Raw genomic sequence first — 22721 nt, 5'->3', positions numbered from 1 at the left:
ATGCATCATACTGCACAGTAACTTCTTGCTGACAGTGCGTTGTAAGATGACCTGTGATTGGGGCAACTGGAGAGACGACGAATGTGATTGGTGCATAGATTAATGCTTTCAATAATGTACTGTAAAGTATTTATTAGACTAGGTGCCTAAAAATATAATTTTCTTATGATGTGTAAATTAAAAGTATTTTTTATTATTATTTCCATGTATTAGACTGGGTCTGTAGGTGACAAAATATATCATTTACAAGTGTTTCTTACGTACAGTACATGTGTTGTTCATGTCCACATCTGAGTGAAATTTACTGATGCTAAACCACAGCTTAGGAATGACTCTATTAAAGAAACTGGTGGGATATCACATGTAGTTCCAGCTGAAGAACATTACAGAAGACTGTTTAGTGCAAAGGGTGGGTTGTTAACAGTAACAGGGAAGGTTTTAAAAGTCCAAATACTCGTTAAATACATACAAAAATATATTTACTTCACAGAAATTCATTTTTCCTGGGTGGTCTTGGAACGCATCCAACACAAAAAACGAGGGATCACTGTACACACAAAAGCAGAAGAAATCAAATGTTCTGAGCGGAAATGCATTTTATTTACTTTGACGTCTGTACTTTTAAATTCGCTCTATGTATATTTTAGCTCACCTATGGGAAAGTATAGCAAGGCTCTTTAAGAGTGATTGGTGCCGAATGCTGTCTAAAAGAGCTCACTATAAAGGACTTTGTCACTAAAGTCAATGTTTTACACTGAATATTGCGTTTGACGTGAGTGTACAGTGATATTTCTCATAGTCTACAGTGAGGAAGGCCCTCCGTCCTTCATTGCTGTGCTGTCAGTCATTATACCATGCCCAACTCCACTGATGTCCCGCCTCCCACACAAGATCAGATCCAAAAATCTGAAACTGAAAAACAAAAAAAAAATCTGTGACCGAAAACAAGATATGAAACTAAAATAAATAGGATCTGAATCTGAAAACGTAAAATCTGCAACTGAAAGAAATACAAGATTTCAAATATCAAAATATATAGGAAAGTGAGAAATGAAAAGAAATTATTTATTCAAAAAAATTGAATAATTGAATCAAAATATTATTTAAACTGAAAAAAATCATCCTACACTTGTGGACACTTGTGACGGTGTTAATAAAATGCTAGGATGCACATACCTCCTCTTAATGGACATCCCATTTATCAGAACAGATGCCACAGGGGTTTTATCTGCATCTTTGCATTCGCTCTCTCCCATTTCATAGCCCTCCTTACTTTCCAGACACCATTGGTCTTACTCCATTATTCTATTTCAACTTTAACACATAATAGCAACCATAGACATACGTACACACGCAGATACCACATTGGCCATTTCTCTGTGGAGTGATGCATAAACAAGGCCATCGTACTTGTCAGGACAAGCTGTAAATGCTTATGTTTATTGACAGGAGGTCAATCAACAAATAAAATGGGCTAATCATAAACCACTGCATAATAAGTCAATTTCCAAGTGGTTTTGTTTATTTCAAAAGCCAGACATTAATTTAATTGCACTGGATACTTAATTAAATTGATTATATAGTTAATAAAAGAGACAGTTTTATGATTCATGTTATAGTGTATGTTAATGTGTGTATAAACTGAACTTCTATTTACTACTATTAGGGACAAATATTTAACTCACTTTTACACCTGTTTTAACGTGATGTAACAATAAAGCTGACTTGATTTGATGATATTTAGTTTAATTACTTAACTCCTTTTACAAACATGTAACTTGTAACTGTAACCTGTGGGAACCTACAACTACAAAATAGACAACTCAGTAACAGAGCACACACCTGGACTAACAGCACTTACTGTGGTGTTTTCAAATAAAGACTCTTGGGGCTGTTTAAAAAGTTAGGAAATGCACAATAACCATGCAACTTGTTGAATTTGAATACATAAACAGATACTGATTCACAAGACAACTAACAAATTATTGAATAATCCGAAGATTTCGCCTGTTTTCTTGTAAAGTTAAAAGTTTAACATAAAGCTGTGGAGATGAACCTGTCTTTTGCTCACCTTTTATGACTCCTCCGTTTCTCCATCTCACCATTTTCTCTCATTTTCACTTCTTCAGGGAGCCCAACGACGATAAAAAATAAATTAACACAAGGACAAGAACACCAAACATATAATTACGTTAGGTTGTTATCACTAGCCAGCTATCAATCTTTCCCCTAATTCCGTCCCCTATTCCGGCCACTGCCATATATGGTGCAGTTCCGCTCTCTCTCTCTTCACCCAATCGCATTGTGTAAAACAATAAAACGTAAATTCAAGACTTAGTAGGACATTTAAACATCAGTCTTGCATGAAATCATATATCTAAACTATATTTAAGTGTCTCTAACAGTGTTGTAATTCTTTGTGTGCAAAACTGCATGTGGAACACAACACATTTCCATTTCGCGACAGATATTTCCCTCAGTGTAAAAGTTAGCTTACCGGCTAGCCTCCTTTTCTCTGAGGGGAAAATCTACCGCCATTTTAATTCTTACATGTAGAGTACGGATACCAACACAGGACAAACCTCTCAAAACCACTGAATGTGGTAGCAACTGTCTCGTTTGACTGTCACGAGCAGGGGAGCTGGCCTCAGTTAGGAGGCACCTATAATCTTATCTAGCTACATTACATTACATTAGGAACGTCTTTTCTTATTTTACATGGTTTCACCACTTTACTTGGAGACCAAACTGATCCATCTGACTCGTCCTTTTCCATATTCCAGGTTTTTTGTTCTCTGGTGACATGGCACAATTCACTCAAAAGCAAGAATCTGACGGACAGATGTGAAATAATCCCGGGTATGAACATTGAGACCGAGCGAGTAAAACAGCGGTGAGAGACGTTCCTCTATGTAAACAGAGACTTTTCAAACCTGACGGTTCAGAGGAGCGCTCAATTCTAATTGGACAGTTTCCAGAATGACAGCCAGATTAACCAATAACGTTTAAAGCAGTGCGATGAGACAGCCAATAGCAACTATTTCATTTTGGAAATATAGCAAAAACGGATTTATATATGTCACATAATCTAAATCTCTTGGGGAAAAATAAATAAATGTTTATTTCGATTTTTATTATGTATTTAGTAACATTTAGTATTAATGTTAATGTTATATGGGGGCCGCATGGTACCTTGGTGGTTAGCATGTTCGCCTCCCAGCACTGGGACCTTGGGTTTGAATCTGAGCAGTAGGTAGGTGCCGCAGTCACACAGTTCCATGGGCCTGGAGGTTGTGGGTTCGAGTCCTGCTCCGGGTGACTGACTGTGAGGAGTTGGTGTGTTCTCCCTGTGTCTGCGTGGGTTTCCTCCGGGTGACTGTCTGTGAGGAGTGTGGTGTGTTCTCCCTGTGTCTGCGTGGGTTTCCTCTGGGTGACTGTCTGTGAGGAGTGTGGTGTGTTCTCCCTGTGTCTGCGTGGGTTTCCTCTGGGTGACTGTCTGTGAGGAGTGTGGTGTGTTCTCCCTGTGTCTGCGTGGGTTTCCTCTGGGTGCTCCAGTTTCCTCCCACAGTCCAAAAACACACATTGGTAGGTGGATTGGCGACTCAAAAGTGTCTGTAGGTGTGAGTGAATTTGTGAGTCTGTGTTGCCCTGTGAAGGACTGGCACCCCCTCCAGAGTGTATTCCCGCCTTGCGTCCAGGTAGGCTCTGGACCCACCGCGACCCTGAACAGGATAAGTGGTTACAGATAATGAATGAATGAAGGTTATATGGCACCAGTGAAGTTTAATTTTTCGTGTCATTCATATGTGGTGTTTAAAAAACCTTTTCATATGAGATCCCTAACCATGCAGCAAAGGGTCCTGACCTGAGAATTGAAAATGGTCCTTCAAAGTTGCAAAAATGATCAGACTCTCAGACCTGAAAAAGCAAAACATTTCAGTCCACACTCCTCAGTCCACCAAATGCATATTCACAAAGTGCTCCCTGACCCACACCCTCCACCTGCCATCTTGACAGTCTTGTCTGCTCTTTCATTCATCTGTCCAGAATACACTATTTCAAAAGGCCTGGCCTTGCCTGCATGTTCATTTGCCCTGTTGTTTGTTGGACAGCAATGGCGATTTCCTGACACGCCACATGCAGCTCAAATTTGTACAGTCCCGTTTGTACACATTCATTTCACAGTTACAAGATGGATTTGCTGTTCTTGAAGACTTGGGAGTCATTTGAACTCTTGGGAGTCATTAGTGGATGATTTCTCATACATTGGAATGACTCATTTAAATTAATTTGTAGATGTGTTCATATCCCTTGTTAGACGCATAGACATTCACAACCTTTGCTCTAAAAGCCAAACCCTTTGAGCACTTTAGGTCTTGGTATGACACCATTAAATCTGGAATCTCATTCTAATTTTATGGAAGATGTACTGCTGGTGAATTCAAGAACAATACTGATTTGGTACTGTATTATTAATTCATTATTTGATTTGATTTGTTTATGAAAGCAACTACAAAAAATGTCAACATTGTCATTGTTTGAGTCACCTTCATTAAGAGGATCAAATATTGGCCTGTACAAATTTGTCAAAAATGTTGACAGTTTCCATGGGATATACTTTTTTTTTAACTTCATATTATTTAGTTACTTCTTTTTCCATAATGTGATTATTTGTTTATTTTACACAAATTGATTCAGTTATCTAGTGTCTTGGATGTATTTAGACCGCCAAAAGTTAGATATTCATTATCTGTAACCCTTATCCAGTTCAGGGTCGCGGTGGGTCCAGAGTCTACCTGGAATCATTGGGCGCAAGGCGGGAATACACCCTGGAGGGGGCGCCAGTCCTTCACAGGGCAACACAGACACACACACATTCGGTCACTTTTGATTCGCCAATCCACCTACCAACGTGTGTTTTTGGACTATGGGAAGAAACCGGAGCACCCGGAGGAAACCCACGCAGACACAGGGAGAACACACCACACTCCTCACAGACAGTCACCCGGAGGAAACCCACTCAGACACGGGGAGAGCACACCACACTCCTCACAGACAGTCACCCGGAGGAAACCCACGCAGACACGGGGAGAACACACCACACTCCTCACAGACAGTCACCCGGAGGAAACCCACGCAGACACAGGGAGAACACACCACACTCTTCACAGTCACCCGGAGCGGGAATCGAACCCACAACCTCCAGGCCCCTGGAGCTGTGTGACTGCGACAACTACCTGCTGCACCACCGTGCTGGCCAAAAGTTAGACATTTAATTTAATTCACTGAGATACATAAGGGGACCTAGTCAGTTGTTCAGAAAGTGCCACAAACATCCAGCTGAGGTCCTAGTTCGATGTGCAGATAGTGAACCTTTTTTGCACGTCCACGGACATTCAGCTGAAGTCCTAGTCAGACATGCAAAACAAGTTCACTATCTGGGGTTCTGGACCGACCGACTTGATATAGACATGATCTGTACATCCTTTGGACGTCGCATGTTTGCTGGGAACGTTTTAATGACTCTGTATATTTATGAAGAAAGTGATTTATGAACGATTTATGCTCAAATTCGTTCTGCTCGCGATTCATGAATGAGGCCCACTGTGTCTATGAAGCCAGGCATTTGTAGCCAAATAAATATAACCTTCCTAGGAATCACTCATTCTGATAAGAGCATGCAAAATCCCATTTTACATTTCCACAACAATGGTACCTTTTCACATGTTTAAGCCCCCTGTATCCTTGGCACTGATGCACTCCTAAATCATGGCAGATGTTGGATTTTGCACCTTTCGCTGATAATTGCTGGGTAGCCTATTTTGCCTTTGGCACACAGCAGTCAATGTCCATGGAATCATTGAATGACAGCATGTTTACACTACATTTCAGATCATTTGAGATGAGCTATGATTTTTGCCTTGAGTAGCAGAGTGCTCCCAAGCCCCTGTGGCTATATTTATTACAGTAGCATAGTGGTTTGTCATGCAATGCCATCTGGAGGCTTGAAGGTCACAAACTGAGCTTTATCTATTCATAATATATGCTAGTATGGACCATGCCCGGGAACGATGTTTCTAAATAATGGATTCTATGTTGAATGAATGAATATTGAAGATTGTTTTCAGTGTAAATTTCAAACACCTGGTGACAGGGTATAGAGTTTATTAGTGCCCATGACATGATTATGTTGATTTCAGGATATTCAGCATGTGTTCCAACAGCATGGCTGCATGATCAGAGTGTGGGTGACAGACTGGCTGAAGTCCAGACAAGTCTGCCATTGAAAATGTGTAGTGCATTATGAATCACAAAACAAATCACATCAACAAAAGCTCTGTCTTCATCAACAAAGCTAAATAATTGTGCAAAATAGGACTGGCAAACAAATCTTTTTTGGAACATGTTCCAAGCTTCAAATTTTTAATGAGCAATTTCTAAAGAACAAATTTCTCTAAGTAAAGCATCAAATGTGCTTTTAATACAGCGCTACAGACTTAAATAACCGGAGACATTGTGACTCATGAACTTCTACTCTGTATCATGATGTATACCCAGCTTTGTACGATACACAGCTTGTATAACCTCCATGTAAAAGCCTGGAGTCCCCAAGCAGTGGCCTAAGAGTACTGCATTCTCTGGCGTTTAGAATCACTGTTAAATGTTTGAGATGAATTGGGTTGGCCTTTCTGATCCAGAACTAATCTTCCAACATCAGCCCCATGTCTGACCAGTATTCTAGGGGTTAGATGCAATAACGTCCCTACTGCAATGTTCCAGCATCAACAAAACTAATTTACAGAAAGGTTGGGACACTCTGAAAAATGTCAATGAAAAAAATTATTCAGTGATTTGTAAATATTTGAAACATTTCATTTTATTGAAAATAGTACAGGGTTTTAGCAGCTTTTCAGATGTTGAAACAGAGGTTTTTTTTTAAACATGCCTATTTTTAGTAGATTAAATTTAATTAGCAACACATTCCAAAATATTGTGACAGGGCAGCTATATGATGCCATTAAAATAAAAATTAAGTTTGCAACAGGCCAGTGACATGATTGGGTTCAAAACTAATATCGGCTGGCTATGATGTTCTGGTCAGGCTAAAGAAAAGAGAGGCCAGATGACTTGTTCGTCTGCGAAGGCACAGTTAATGCTGAAGGATAAATCCATGTTTTGTAGCAATATGCTGCCATCCACACAATGTCATTTTCAGTAAAAACAAGTCTGATCCACATTCCACATGAATGACACCAACATGGTTTCTAAGTAAACAGTCTGAGAGCTAAACTAATCCAAACCTGTCACCCATTGTAAAACAACTGGAGCATGAATAAGATAAAACTATGATGGAGTCCCAAAGCTATACTTTGCATTTTTAGAACTACAGCTATTGGTTTCCTCAGTTCCCAAACATATACAGGGTGAGGCTTTTAAAAAGAAATTATGTAACACTTTGGTAAACATGTCCCTGTCCTTATTTTTTTGGAAAGTGTTGCAGGCACCAAATTCACAACTTTTCTCAACATATGAAATATTGTATTTGTACTATTTTCAATTAAATATATAGTTTAAATGATTATCACATCATTACATTGTTTTTTATTTACATTTAGCACATTGTTCCAACATTTTTGGTAATGGGGTCTGTAGTCTACAGCAGAAAAATTAGACAAGCATTACCCTAATTTCAGAGAAAATGTTGAATGAGTAAATGTCCATGAATTTTAAAATGTTTAATATACATTTACATGCATTTTGGCATTTCTTATAATGGAAGTAAAACCCTTAGTGCAGATCCTCCAGACACATGCACATGGCTTAGGGGGGTCTATAATGGACTGTCAGTGAAAATTTGAAACTTTAGGACATTACATGAGATAAAAACTTTGTCAGCTCCCTTCTTTAGAAGACTGCATTAATCTGCAAACATAAGGCTCTGGGCAAGATGTAATGTATTGAATATTATAATATTAAACATATTTGAGGTAGTGTCACTGTCACACAGCTCCAGGAATCTGGGGGTTTGAGTCCTACTCCGGGTGACTGTCTGTGAGGAGTGTGGTGTGTTCTCTCTGTGTCTGTGTGGGTTTCCTCCGGGTGACTGTCTGTGAGGAGTGTGGTGTGTTCTCTCTGTGTCTGTGTTGGTTTCCTCCGGGTGACTGTCTGTGAGGAGTGTGGTGTGTTCTCTCTGTGTCTGTGTGGGTTTCCTCCGGGTGACTGTCTGTGAGGAGTGTGGTGTGTTCTCTCTGTGTCTGTGTTGGTTTCCTCCGGGTGACTGTCTGTGAGGAGTGTGGTGTGTTCTCTCTGTGTCTGCGTGGGTTTCCTCCGGGTGACTGTCTGTGAGGAGTGTGGTGTGTTCTCTCTGTGTCTGCGTGGGTTTCCTCCGGGTGACTGTCTGTGAGGAGTGTGGTGTGTTCTCTCTGTGTCTGTGTGGGTTTCCTCCGGGTGACTGTCTGTGAGGAGTGTGGTGTGTTCTCCCTGTGTCTGCGTGGGTTTCCTCCGGGTGACTGTCTGTGAGGAGTGTGGTGTGTTCTCTCTGTGTCTGCGTGGGTTTCCTCCGGGTGACTGTCTGTGAGGAGTTGGTGTGTTCTCTCTGTGTCTGCGTGGGTTTCCTCCGGGTGACTGTCTGTGAGGAGTTGGTGTGTTCTCTCTGTGTCTGCGTGGGTTTCCTCCGGGTGACTGTCTGTGAGGAGTGTGGTGTGTTCTCTCTGTGTCTGTGTGGGTTTCCTCCGGGTGACTGTCTGTGAGGAGTGTGGTGTGTTCTCCCTGTGTCTGCGTGGGTTTCCTCCGGGTGACTGTCTGTGAGGAGTGTGGTGTGTTCTCTCTGTGTCTGCGTGGGTTTCCTCCGGGTGACTGTCTGTGAGGAGTTGGTGTGTTCTCTCTGTGTCTGCGTGGGTTTCCTCCGGGTGACTGTCTGTGAGGAGTTGGTGTGTTCTCTCTGTGTCTGCGTGGGTTTCCTCCGGGTGACTGTCTGTGAGGAGTTGGTGTGTTCTCCCTGTGTGTCAGGTGGGGGTGCTAGTTTTTCACATGAGAAAAACAACTAAAGATTTAAAAGCTTAACTGTTTTGTATTTTTGGGGGGAAAAAAGGAAAAGAATATAGAAAAGGGTAAATAGAAGCAAAAAAGTCCAGTGTTTCAACTCATCTACTCATCAGACCACTCTTACAAGGCCACTTTAGATGTCCACAAATTTTAATTTAAAAAACTGTAAAGTTTAGGAACCCTATAGACTCTCTAAAGGTCTGTATCTCAGTGCAGAGTGAATATGATCATTTTCTCATAGTTCCTCCTAAGCTCCTAAGTAAACATACAGACACACATCCGGCAAAATAACGCGGGCACACATTTTTCTTAATACAATCTGAACTTGCCACAAAGCTTTTCAACCTCCCAGCAGATGTGTCATAAACTCCCGTCTAAGTGTGTGTGTGTATGTGTGTGTGGGTGTTTTAGCCTCATTGAAACCTTTCAGTGTTTCCTCTCACAATGCCGGTTGTGTGGTCCCTCTGTTCATAGAGAAAGAGAGAAGGCAAGAATTGACATTCTGTCTCTGCCTGGGGCCTTGCTTGTAGAATGGTGATTAGCACTTCAGTATTCTAGTCACATAGGCTCTACTATAAACGTGAGAGTATTGGGGGGTGGTGGGGGGAGTATGGGGGATATGGGGGGAGTGTGGCTAAAACAAGGTAAGGAAGGGTGAAGGGAAGGGAGAGGAAGGATGGGAAGGGCAGCCGTGTTGAAGCAATGTCAAGCCAAACATGGCCATACAGCAATGAGCATGACTGATGAAGATTAGTGTAGGGGAGACACACACACAGAGCCAAAGAGAGCTGTAACATTACTCAGTTAAAGTTACTGTTGATTTGTTTCCTCAATGAATCATCAGTAATGGCATAAAAATGACTGGGATTAAATTCTCCAACTGCTCTTTCATACGCCTTTTTATCATGTGATATTGTTACAGTCTTCTGAAGAGAATGTGGGAGAGAACAGAGTAAAAGAGGGAATTGAAACTTACATTTTCAAAGCAACAAGAACATAATAATAATAAAAATAATAACTAGAGGGGGGAGGTTAGTGAACAAACCTTTACGTTGTCTTGAAACTAAAATTGTTGCAGTGTTAGTTTAGTATCTGCTTGATAGCTATAAAATTAAAGTTGTAGAACATTAAATCCAAATACCTCCACCTTAAAAGGACTGGCAATATATTTTGACCACCACATAAATGCCCATTTTATTTAGGCTTTCACATTAAATGCCTGCCCACCTTATGTAGTAACACATTTTAAAAACACCACCACATTAAAAACTGCCATTTTGTTTAGACTACTACCTTAAGTGCAACCATAAATAGTGACACCTTAAAAAACATTTAGTGCCACACTGAATAAAAGGCCACCTTAAAAACACACCTTAAGTGCTTAAGTGATCACTTTAGTGAGTGGGTTTCCTCCGGGTGACTGTCTGTGAGGAGTGTGGTGTGTTCTCCCTGTGTCTGTGTGGGTTTCCTCCGGGTGACTGTCTGTGAGGAGTGTGGTGTGTTCTCTCTGTGTCTGTGTGGGTTTCCTCCGGGTGACTGTCTGTGAGGAGTGTGGTGTGTTCTCTCTGTGTCTGCGTGGGTTTCCTCCGGGTGACTGTGTGAGGAGTGTGGTGTGTTTCCTCCGGGTGACTGTCTGTGAGGAGTGTGGTGTGTTCTCCCCGTGTCCGCGCAGGTTTCCTCCCACAGTAGGTGGATTGGCGACTCAAAAGTGTCCGTAGGTGTGAGTGTGTGAGTGAATGTGTGAGTGTGTGTCGCCCTGTGAAGGACTAGCTTCCCCTCCAGAGTGTATTCCAGTGCTCAATGATTCCAGGTAGGCTCTGGACCCACCGTGACCCTGAACTGGATAAGGGTTACAGATAATGAATGAATGAATGTGCTTGAACACTCTTGTTGACATTATCATATTTCATTACTGGGTTTTACACCCACTTTCAAGGTTCACTTATGTGATGGGAAATGGAGAAATGTACTTGAACAGGGTACAGAAAAAAATTGGTAGCATAATCAAGCAGCACCCAGGGTTGCACTGTCTGATTTGTTGAAACCTGTCCCTGTGGCAAGAGGCTGCCTTAAAACGTACATTATACAACATGGGTAGCTTTATGTATAGGTCTGCAGTGTTAAACACACTCAACCAGTGCATCTCAGCAGACACTTTTAAAGAACAGTCTCATCTAATATGTTAGGCACAACAAATGTGGCATTAATTGGGATATCAATTCTCACACCATGCTCAACAGCTCAATTTTTTAAACATGTGGGAATTCTCATGTCTTGATGTATAGTTTGAATGAAGCAATTACTGAGCAACAGGCTTTAAAACAGCAGCAAATGAGTTATTACTATCACTGGGGACTGTTACCGTGGAAACTGCTTAACCATGAGCAGGCACAGGCATAACTAATGTTATCAATAGTGACAGCTCTACTCACAGACAATGCCACAAAGGAGAGGAGCTAGCAGACTTCATACAAGCAAAACATGATCGGGGCGAAGCTTAACGGACAGCATACTGTAGTGAGGTTAGGTCCCTGAGCTAATAACACACAGCATACAGAAGAAGAAGAGCACAGGACTAAGACCTACATGCCTTTCTCCCTTTTATTTACAGTCTGTACAATACAACAAGTGTCTAACATTGGGTAGAACACAGTAAACAATTAGCCGTTGATTCAACATTGTAATAACGTAATGACTGCCGTCTAATCAACGTTCTCTTAAGGTTGAAAATGAAAGTTGAAAAGACGTCCAAACACAGACATTGAAAAGACGTATTTTGGACGTCCGTTGACGTTATTAATTGGTCCCGAAATAAATTACTTGTATAAAACGCGTTTTGGACGTCCACTGACGTTATCGATTGGTCACCACTTAACTAACTTATTAAGATGGATTTTGGACGTTCATTGACGTTTAAAATATGTCCTTGACGGACAGACTACTTTTAGACTTATTTTGAACGTCCAGGGACGTCCCTTGTTTACTGGGAACCCTCTAAAGGACAAAAGGCAAATCTTTTAAACAGATTTTGAAGATGTAATGAAAATAGTTGAGTATTTCATAACAAAACTTCAAGTTTTTTCAATTTATATTTTTCACCTTTTGCTAAACTGCTATTAAATTTCATTATATAAAAAGGTCCAAAACTACTTCAAACAAAAATAAATTTATTTATAGCTGCTACTTATTTAGAAGCTAGAGATGTATCTTCTTACAGCAAGGAAATAATTACCATTCCAACCTTCTAAGGCTGTAAAATGAAAAAATAACCCCCGTCTAAAGAGAATAATTTCTCCTCTAAATGATTATTTTTTATTCATATGCTGAACATATTGAAGCTTTCATACAGCTCTGGTAGCAATGTTTTTTTCTAAGACAAGAAAATTGAAAGCACAATTATTTTAATCAACACTTATGTATTAGACAAAATCACTTTCAGCAAATTTGGGATATTTTTAAATATGTAACAAGAACCTGCTATTGGTTTATTTTCCTGAACCTTTATATAACTGAAAAATGTAGAAACATTTCCAATCTTTTGGTTGAGCAAATTTAATGTTTTGTAAATACATCACATAAATATAAATGATATGTAGTAGTGAGTAATGTCGAAATGTCAATGCAAGGTTGCATAGATTTCACCATCTTTTAAACATAATTTTGTGAAAAGTTTCAGGAGATCTGAAGAAATCTCAGTACGAGCGAGATCTTCAAGACTTCCAGTGGCACTGCATGAGAAACCCTCATGCTACTGTGATAAATATTACAACATTAGCACACAGCTAATGTTAGCATTAGCGAAACTATCGGGAACTTATCCCATAGCATTGGCCAGTTATAGCAGAATCCGAAAGACCTAGACTGGCTCCCGCAGTGTATAGTGCTGAAGTGGGGGCTTATTTTGGATTCCACAACAAAGAAGGCAATACAAACTACATACATGTTCACGTGTGTGTGTGTGTGTGTACACACTTTTATTTTTGAGACAAATATTTCTGATTTCTTTTATTCAGATTCCTTAGGTTGGATGTTACAGGAATTTATCACAATACATCAAACTGTAACTCTTGTATTGTGATATATATTGTGCTGCCAGGTTCTTGCAAATGCACAGCCTTAATTTCCAGTGGAATATGGCTTTAAATGTAATATTGTTATTGGTTCTTATTTTGATGGCTGAATCATTAGTGCTGGACTGTTACAAGCGATTAAATCCATACGTTTACAACTCACAACAGTTCAGGCTTGGGAGTATATTGGGGAAACTGTTGTCACTTAATGCAGTCCACCGCCTGAAGAAATACAACTTGAAATTCTATGATGCAAGGAGAAAGCCAAACACAAACTCTGTGCAGAAACGCTGACAAATTCTCTGGACGCAAGCTCGTCCCAGATGGTTTGAGTCCAGATTTGAGATGAGTCCATGTTTTTGTAAAAAAAAAAATATATTTTTGTAAATATAAAATCCTAAAAAGGTAGGTTTTGTCAGTTAAATACGTTTAAAAAAAACTACCAAATCACAGTTTTAAATGCTTCTTACAAAACATTCCACTTTAACCAGAAACCAGGGAGTGGTACGGCTAAATTATAATCATACTGAGGGCTGTAAACTCCCCCTTCCCTCCACCTACACAACACAATGAGCACACACAGACACACTTTGTCAAAGTGACCACAGGAGCAGTCATCTCAGCATGGCTGGAGGAGACCTGATCAAATCAAATCAAATCAAATCAAATTTATTTATATAGCGCTTTTCACAACTGATGTTGTCACAAAGCAGCTTCACAGAATTCCAGTAAGACAAGATTTGACATGAAATGTAAAGACAAATGTAAAACCCTCAAGTGAGCAAGCCAGGGGCGACAGTGGCAAGGAAAAACTCCCCCAGCTGAGGAAGAAACCTTGGGAGGAACCAAGGCTCACAAGGGGTGACCCATCCTCCTCTGGTCAATCTACTGGTGATGATAGTTAGTAGTCCATGAGAACTTCAGTGTAGGGACAGCTTCAAGGCACTTGGTGGTTGCTGGAGCGTGGGCAGCTGGTCTGAAGCGTGGAGGAGGATCTCGACAGTCATCCATCAGTGTCCAGACAGACAGGTGGGCAGTCGTTTACTCGGAAAGATGTAAAGGGATGGAATTAGTTTTGAACTGTTTTGTGTTTGTAAAGTAAAAAATATGAAAATTTCCAGAGTGTGGCTAATGACTCCGGCAGATCTGACTATGACAGCATTAACTAAAAGGAGAGAACCAGAAGGACACACAGACACGGGAGCATCCTGAAACACTGGCATCCCTCCGCTCCACCGTCAACAAACCTGAGTGATCGCGAGAAGCGGCGGGACGACAGCACCAGCGTCTCAGTATACTATAATTCCCTGTGTCCATGGACCCCCCCGGATCTGCCGCCTTTATCTATGGGGGAGCATTAGCTACCAAATGATAAACTAAACAAATGAGTTTTTAGCCTACATTTGAAGATTGCGACTGTGTCTGAGTCCCGAACATTTTTTGGAAGATCATTCCAGAGTTGGGGGGCTTTATAAGAAAAGGCTCTTCCCCCAGCTGAGGCCTTCTGAATTCTGGGAACATTTAAAAATCCAGTATTCTGTGATCTGAGTGAACGTGGAGGCTCATAATAGGAAATTGTATCTTGAAGATATTCAGGAGCAAGCCCATGTAGAGCTTTATATGTTAATAACAAAATTTTGTAGTCAATGCGGAATTTAACAGGCAGCCAATGAAGTGATGATAAAACTGGGCTGATATGTTCAAATTTTCTAGTTTTAGTGAGGACCCTAGCTGCAGCATTTTGAACTAGTTGAAGTTTTCTTAAATTGCTGCTGGTGCATCCTGACAGTAGTGCGTTACAGTAGTCAAGCCTTGAAGTAATAAAGGCATGTACTAATGTTTCTGCGTCCTGGAGGGATAAGGCATTTCTAATCTTAGCAATATTGCGAAGATGTAAAAAAGCTGTCCTAGTGATACTACCTATGTGTTGATCAAATGATAAATCCGGGTCAATTATGACACCAAGATTTTTTGCTGCTGAACCAGGTTTAACTGGAAAGTTAGCTAGATCTAAAATTAAATCTGATAATTTATTTCTTGTCACTTTTGGACCCAAAAGCAGGACCTCTGTTTTGTTGCTGTTTAGAAGGAGGAAGTTACGCAACATCCAGCCTTTCACGTCTTTTACACAGTCCTCTATTTTCTTTAATCTGTGTTTGTCATCGGGCTTGGCTGAAATATACAATTGTGTGTCGTCTGCGTAACAGTGAAAGTTAATGTCATGGTTTCTTATAACTGTGCCTAGCGGTAACATGTATAATGTAAATAATAATGGTCCTAAAATAGAGCCTTGTGGAATTCCAAATCTTACTTTAGAATAATTTGAATTTAGATTGTTTACTTTTACGAATTGATAACGTTCCGTTAAGTAAGATTTGAACCATAATAGGGCTGTCCCTGTGATTCCAACCATGTTTTCTAACCTTTCTATGAGAATATTGTGGTCTATTGTATCGAAGGCTGCGCTTAGGTCAAGAAGCACCAACAGGGATACGTGGCCTTGATCAGAGGCAAGAAGAAGATCATTTGTTATCTTGACTAGAGCTGTCTCTGTACTATGATGTTGCCTGAATCCAGATTGGAGTTTTTCATATATATGATTCTTATGTAGATATGAACTAAGTTGTTGGGCCACAGCTCTTTCTAAGATCTTAGACAGAAATGGCAAATTAGAAATAGGCCTGTAATTAGACAGTGTACTAGCATCAAGATTTGGTTTCTTGATCATAGGTTTAATAACTGCTAGTTTAAAAGCTTTGGGTACATGGCCCAGACTAAGCGATGAGTTTACTATAGTTAAAAGAGGATCAATAATAGCTGGTAGTACTTCTTTGAGCAACTTTGTGGGAATTGCGTCAAGTGTGCAAGTTGTACAGTTTGCGGAGGTGATAATCTTCTCTAGTTCTAATTGTGGGAGTGGGTAAAAGGTTTCAAGTCTTTCTTTTACAGTTATATTATGTTTTATTTCATTCACATCAGGTGGCAGCCAGGATGGATTTGATCCTGTGGCTAGAGTTTGTTGTCTAATATTCTCAATTTTATTATTAAAAAAGTCCATAAAATCTTTACTGGTGAGAGTTGCTGGAATTAGTTGTTCAGAACCTGCTTGATTTTTTGTAATTCTAGAAAACACACTAAACAGTGCTCTCGGATTATTTTTATTATTGGAGATCAGCGAGGCCAGATATGCTGAGCGAGCTTTAGTGAGGGCATTTCTATACTCTATAAGGCTGTCCTTCCAGGCAGAATGAAACACTTCAAGCTTGGTTGATCGCCATTTCCGCTCTAGTTTTCGTAATGTTTGTTTTAAAGTACGGGTCTTATCGTTATACCATGGTGCGAGCTTTTTCTGTCTTATACTTTTATGTTTAAGTGGTGCTACCTTTTCTAAAGTAGATCGACAGGTATTTTCTAGGTAGTCAGTTAGTACATCTAGGTCCATTGGGTCTGATGGAGTTGGAACTGGGGTCGATAGTTCTGGTAGGTTTTCTATAAATTGTAGGGCGGTAGATGGTTTTATTATACGCCTTGTAGAATAGCGAGGGTTCTTACATATATTATGGATAAAACGTAGCTCATATGAAATTAAGTAATGATCGGAGATTGCTGAGGATTGCGGTAAGATATTAATTTTGTCAATGTTAAGACCTAGTGTCAGAACTAAGTCTAAAGTGTGGCTGCAGTAGTGTGTAGGCCCTGTTACATTTTGAGTAATACCAATAGAGTCTAAGATTGAGGTAAATGCCTTTTTTAGTGGGTCACTTTCCTTCTCGAAATGGATATTGAAATCTCCTACAATTATAACTTTATGATTGCACACCGCTAGGTTTGTAGCAAAATCGCTGAATTCTTTCAGAAATTCTAAGTAAGGCCCTGGTGGTCTGTAAATGTTGCATAATAAAAATGCGTCCTTTTTTGTGACCGGATTTGTAATAATAGTGGAGAGAACCTCAAAAGAAGAAAAGGTGTCACATTGTTTAAGACTAATTTCTAGGGTATTTTGGTAAATTACACATACTCCACCTCCTTTTCCTGATATTCTTGGGCTATGTGCATAATTATAGCCTAGGGGGGTGGCTTCATTTAGTGCTAAATATTCATTTGGTTTAACCCACGTTTCCGTGAGACAGAAAACATTGAATTTATGATCACTTATAATATCATTTATGATGAGTGCTTTTGAGTTTAGCGATCTTATGTTGAGTAACCCAAATTTTAGTTCTGAGGTGTTGCTGCTAGGTGTTGTGTATGATTTAATATTGATTAGGTTGCTGAAACAGGCTGATTTTGTTTTTCTACTTTTACATTTAGTTCGGGGGAAAGACACAGTCTCAATACAGTTGAACCTGGGTGACGCCTCAAGACAGTTCGCAGACGGTCGGTTTAGCCTGTCTGTCTGCGGCCTGGTCCCGGCTCTGGATTGTCAGCAGCTATCTACACTACTCTGCCGACTAACTAAAAGACTATGTGCTATACTGCAAGAAAGTAAGGCAGCACCCTCCCGCGTGGGGTGGATACCATCCCTACCTATAAGACCAGGCTTGCCCTCAAAACGTAACCAATTGTCTATAAAGCCCACTTGATTTTCGGAACACCACTTGGACATCCAGCAGTTTAACGCCCAAAGTCTGCTGTAAGCTTCGTCGCCACGCCGCATTGGTATGGGACCAGAGCAGATTACGGCATCGGACATCGTCTGGGCCAGTTTAATCACCTCTGTAATATTACCCTTAGTTACCTCAGACTGCCGCAGACGAATATCATTGGCCCCTACATGAATGACTACCCTCGAATATCTCCTATTAGCTAACAGTCTAAGGTTGCCACTAATATCCGGCGCTCTGGCTCCCGATAAACAGCTAACTGTTACTGCCGGCGCCCCTAAAGGAGTAGCTAATTTCACGTGCCGAACAATAGAGTCTCCTATAACCAGAGCACTCTTAACAGGCTCCTCAGCGGGTGCTTCGCTGAGCAGGGCAAACCTGTTTGACACGCGAATCGGAGGAGCGTGGTGTCCCGGTGGGCTAGCTTTGGCCTCAGCGTTAGCATCAGCCTTAGCTTTCCGGCTATGACGCCGAGACGTCACCCATTCACCCCGCTGTGAGGGCTCTAACGCCGGAGTCGTGGGGGTGCTAACTCTCCCTAAGGCACCCGGAGTTGCTAACACTGAATCTCGCTGTTTATCCCTCAACAATAATAAGCTCCGGATGCGCACTTCTAGCTGGTCCACTTTATCCACCAGAGAGCTAACTAGCTGACACTTACTACAAATACAACCACTATATTTATCGCTAGAGGTGGAAAAGGGCGTTAAACTAAACATGCCACACTCTGAACAGGCAAAACAGCCAGTAGTAGCCATGGAATTGCAGGTACTTACCGCTTTTAGTGAATTTTAGTAACTTACACCAAGAACGTTACTCCAGGGTCCGGTGGCAGTTTTAGTGCCTCTGTAATGAATATTCCTGCGGAGACAATCTAAAAGATAGATCTATGGATGGTTAGTAGGTTATAAAAACAGATATAAATATAGAAATAACAATGGAAACGATTAAACAGGAAAACCCGAGCGATCAAAACAGCTTCCAAACGGGTACAGAAACAGCCAAACGGGTTGCCAGATCTCCACTCTCCACTCTCACTGATCACAGTGAAAGTGTGTATGAGTGAGTGAGTTAATGAGAGAGAGAGATAGAGAGAGAAGGGTTGAGCGAGGTAGGGAGTGAGAAACAGAGGGGGATGGAGTAATGTGTGGAGGGCACCATAACTAACAGGCGGAGCTTGCAGAGAAGATCTATCATGTGCAGTATATGCCCTGCATGGTATGATGAATGCAGGGGTAAATATCTGGGGAAAGGACAATAGCACAGAACAGGTAGAAAATTCCTGCGTAACAACCTCCAATCAGCTTCTCCACTTCCACCGTCCTCCATCAAGGCACAGCAAACAACACTGTAAAAAGTCTCCCCACTCCACGACCTGAACTCAAATTTACCGAAGCTCATGGCTTTACCTATATCAGATTTCATTCATTCATTCATTGTCTTTAACCACCTATCCAATTCAGGGTCCCGGAATCACTGGGCGCAAGGCAGGAACACACCCTGGAGGGGGCGCCAGTCCTTCACAGGGCGACACACACACTTACTCACACACTCAGTGTAGAAGAGGCGTTTTTGCTTACTGACTGACTGACCTCTAATCTTGAAAAGTGCACGCATGAGTAGGAACTTTTAGTTCAGCCATATTTCACAGAGGATTCAAGGTGGTGCTACTACACCCTCTGTTGTTAGTTCAGCCATATTTCACATTCCAGTTCAAGAACCAAATTTGAGTTTGGTGTGTTTCCAACCAAGATAAACTTGTTTACAAAACAGAAAAATTTGTTCCAAGATAGAACCAAAGAACAGTAGGTTCTTCAGCACGAACCATGGCTGAACAATAGAAAACAGGACAGGAACACGCTCCGTTTGTGTGTGTTTCTGGGGTTGCATTGGCCGGAGCCTTGGCTCAGCGTTGGTTAGTTCACAAGCTCATCTGGAAGTCTCAAAACTCTGCAAAATGTACACACACATCTCACAGAGAGAGGAGGACTGCTTAAATTGTCTTATTTCACGCGAGTGTGTGTCTTTGCCTGAAATATTGAAAAGGGAAGTGGTGGGGAGATGTTTTGTGGTGTTAGTGTGTTTAAAAACTCCATAAAGCTGTGCACAGCCTCCGTAAACCTCACGTTTTAACCTGTTACACTGAATAAATAAGTAATTGTAATTCTTAAAATCAACAGAATGTTCCTGGTGTTCTTTGGTGGTAGATCATCTAGTATTTATTTTTAAATAAAATGAACATGAAAAACTCTGATGACAGTGTTATTTATTACAAACAAAACTTTGTACCCCTTTTTTCATTTCTTAGTCCTGCCCTCCATAGTTTTTGTAAAAAACAATCACATAATAAAAAACACATGTAAACAAAGACATCGATATGAAGCACCAAAGCTTCTCCAGACCTTCCAATGACAAGGGTATGTGTTTTGGTCTTTCCTGTTTTTGAAATGCCAGTATTACCTCTGTGCCAACCCTTCAGTGAAATTGATATTGAACCGATATCGGACGCGTTTGTTCCTTATTTCTGAAGTAAGACTGTTAAGATACACGCTTTGTTTGAGAAACGCTTCTCTCCCTCAGTCGGAAGGAGAGGCAGATACATCATGGCTCCAAACAGAGAATGTGCTTCTTGTTGATAGTTAGTCATTACACTCCTGGTTACTGAGGTCAGTCACTTTTATAAGGCCAATGAGCAGCAAGAGTTACCTGTCCATCATTCATTGACGCAGCCAATGGAGTCACAGTCCCTCCTATAGGGGGTTGTTTTGCAGCGTTGCTGAGAGCAGCAAGTCAGAGCTGAAACACTGGGAACGTATAGCTCCGCTTCCAGATAGAACTAATGTTAACACTGTGTCCTGTTCGAACATTAGTGCAATCAACCAACAAATATTTTTGTTGTTTTTACAGAACGGGTGGCTCTGCTTCACCCAGCGAGCAAACTCTACTTGCGTTGTCCCTTCTTTGAGAAAATCACTGAAGGCATTCATTGCAAAAAAGAGAGTGCAGAGAACTGCACTAGAGAGATTCAGAAACACTTAACGTGAAGGAGACCACCCGCGGCTCGGTGAGGCAGCTCCTTGCGGCTGACTGCCGTAACCAGGTTGTTATCAGGGGTCACGCGAGTAACCGAGAGGGTCGCCCTGCCCACTGCTAATCAGCATGTATTTGCATGTTGTTCAGCCTGAAAATGAAATTGACAGCAGGTGGGTCTTTTTGTTTTCACTGACTAATAGAAAATGAAAAGCGCCACCTACTGTTGATTTCTTGCTGAACACTTTGTAATTCTATAATTACAGACTGTAGTCTCTCTGTTTCTCTGCACACATTCTTATCACTATTTCACCCTTCAATGGTCAGCACCTCCACAAGCCAGGTATGTTTTGGGTGGTGGATCATTTTCAGCCCTACAGTGACCCTGATGTGGCGGTGTGTTGAGTGGATCAGACACAGCAGTGCAGCTCAAGACATATGTCATTGGTCCACTTTGTAGATATAAAGTCAGAGACAGTAGTTATCTGTTGCTGTACTTTTTGGGCTGGTCGTCCTCTAGTCCTTCCTCAGTGGACACAGGATGCCCCCCACTGGACCAGGTCGGCTGGATATTTTTGGTTGGTGGACTATTCTCAGTCGAGCAGTGACAATGAAGGCTTTAAAAACTCTAACAGCCCTGCTGTGTCTGATCCAGCCGTACTGGTGCAACACACACTAACACAACCACCACCACCAAGTCAGTGTCACTGCAGCTGAGAATGATCCACCACCGAAGTCATACTGTACCCACCCTGTTGTGGTCCTGACCATTGAAGAGCAGGGTGAAAAGAGGATGAACGATGCAGAGAAGCAGATAGAATTCAGTCTTTAATTGTAGAACTACAAAGTGCTCCTGTGGGGTCAGTGGAGCTGTAAATATAAGGTAGGTGTTCCTAATCCAGTGATCGTTCAGTGTATAATGAACTCGAGTGAAATTTGAATATTCACAATCTTTTTTTATTATTATTTTAAAAATGTTCACCCTTTTTTTACAGAAACGTATGTAAACAAAAATCTTCATATCGTTGCATTTTTATGGGTTTCCTTTTTAGTGCATTTTCAAGAAATGGAATGAAACCTTCACGGTAAAGAGCTCAAGGGCTGATGTTGAACGTGAGGTTTTGTCTCACAACGGAGAACATTTCAGATCGAGACCATTAAAGAGAAGCGTGATTTCTTTATGAGTCCGTCTCTTAGCCCAAGACCCTGGAGAGGGAGTTGCTTTGCCATTGGTGTGTATCTCTGTGTTCTGCTTTTCTCTTGGAAGTTGTCTATGCTAATCTCATTTCTAAAGCTGCGGTACTTGTTACTGTCACTGACGGTGCTGGCCAAAAGCTGTTTGAGTTTATTGGCTTCTAACAGCCTCTTTCTGGATTTGCTGATGTCTTAACGAGACTTCCACAAAAAGACAATGAAACAGCTTCAGATGATTCAAAATGCAGCTGTGCCTGAGTTCTTTCTGGGAGCAAATGAAGACCTTTCTTAATCCTTACGCTAGATACTAGTCTGTTACAGAATAGACATTAAGGTGCTGTGATTCAATAAATGTCTTAATGGTGTAAGAGTGGTGTATTTTTCAGAGCTGCTACAGAGATATGATTCGTGCAGAACTCTCAGATCTTTATGAATTAGTCATTTAGTCCTGTCTCGGGTGAAGACTAAACATAGAGAAGCAGAGTGTAGGCACTAGCTACTTTTAGCAACTTTTAGCAAGCAGTTAATTAACTAATAACAAATTATTAACCAGTACTTATTTAATAGTAATATATCAGTTGCAAGCACTTACAAATATGTAAAGTAAAACTGACTTATATAATGTATTTTAAGATTCTTTAAATAGGACATTAACTGTATTTATTCAGTCATTGTCTGTATCCAGTTCAGGGCGGCGGTGGGTCCGGAGCCTACTCAGAATCACTGGGCGCAAGGCAGGAACACACCCTGGAGGGGGCGGCAATACTTCACAGGACGA

This window comes from Hoplias malabaricus, chromosome 6 (assembly GCF_029633855.1).
Source record: "Hoplias malabaricus isolate fHopMal1 chromosome 6, fHopMal1.hap1, whole genome shotgun sequence".
Taxonomy (NCBI): domain Eukaryota; kingdom Metazoa; phylum Chordata; class Actinopteri; order Characiformes; family Erythrinidae; genus Hoplias; species Hoplias malabaricus.
This window is presented reverse-complemented; position numbering follows the sequence as displayed.